An 883-nucleotide genomic window follows, 5' to 3' on the forward strand; every position below is an offset into this window, starting at 1 on the left:
CTTTTAACATTTCAATATCATCAAATAAGCATGCCATAGCTTTTAAAAACAAGGCTGAAATTTATACATGCATTTTAATTAGATAAACTTTTTAAATACTTAAAGCTAAATACATAAATTACTACACTTAAATTAAAAATTACTATTTTTCTTTGTACAGCTTTTAAAAAAATAAAGTTGTTTGAATTACTCCATTAATTATTTCAATTATACTGAATATCAGGAAATTTATTCATAACAATTTCTACTTTAGGGAAAATATTTAATGTCTTATGACACCTGGAAAATATCTTCTTTAAAATTAACACAACTTGCTTGTGGCAGCTTTCAGGATTTCTGTTTCAGCAGGTGTGTTAGATAATAACATGAAGGAAATTGTGAGAATATGTTTCATTTCAAAAGCTTATTGGTAGCAATTTAATTTTTTAAATGGTCCTAATTACTTAGAATACACGATGCTATTTTGACTAATTCTTGTACTTTCCCATGCGTAGTGCTATTTACATTTGTAATCAATGTTAATCTTAATTGTATTAAATTATTTCTCTCCACAAACATACATTTATTTAAAATAAAAGAAGAAAACACCTCTAATGGAATGCAAGATATGTACCTGATATATGAGTATGCATAAAACCATGGCATTTGTTTTATACTTTGGGATATAATTCAATACTTTTTACTTTGTTGCTGTACCTATGGCCTCTGTTCTATGAGTCCTTTCAATTGGCTGAATGAAGAATGGTATGAAATCTAAGATGTGGGGGCTCTGTGCGCTCCGTGTGCTTGGTGTGAGATTTGCTATTGGATTGTCATTCTTTCTGGATTCTCAGAGGAGAGAGCAATGAGATATATGTATGATCTAAAGTGTACACATAAACAT

The sequence above is a fragment of the Ursus arctos genome, unplaced genomic scaffold, assembly GCF_023065955.2.
Source record: "Ursus arctos isolate Adak ecotype North America unplaced genomic scaffold, UrsArc2.0 scaffold_10, whole genome shotgun sequence".
Lineage (NCBI taxonomy): Eukaryota > Metazoa > Chordata > Mammalia > Carnivora > Ursidae > Ursus > Ursus arctos.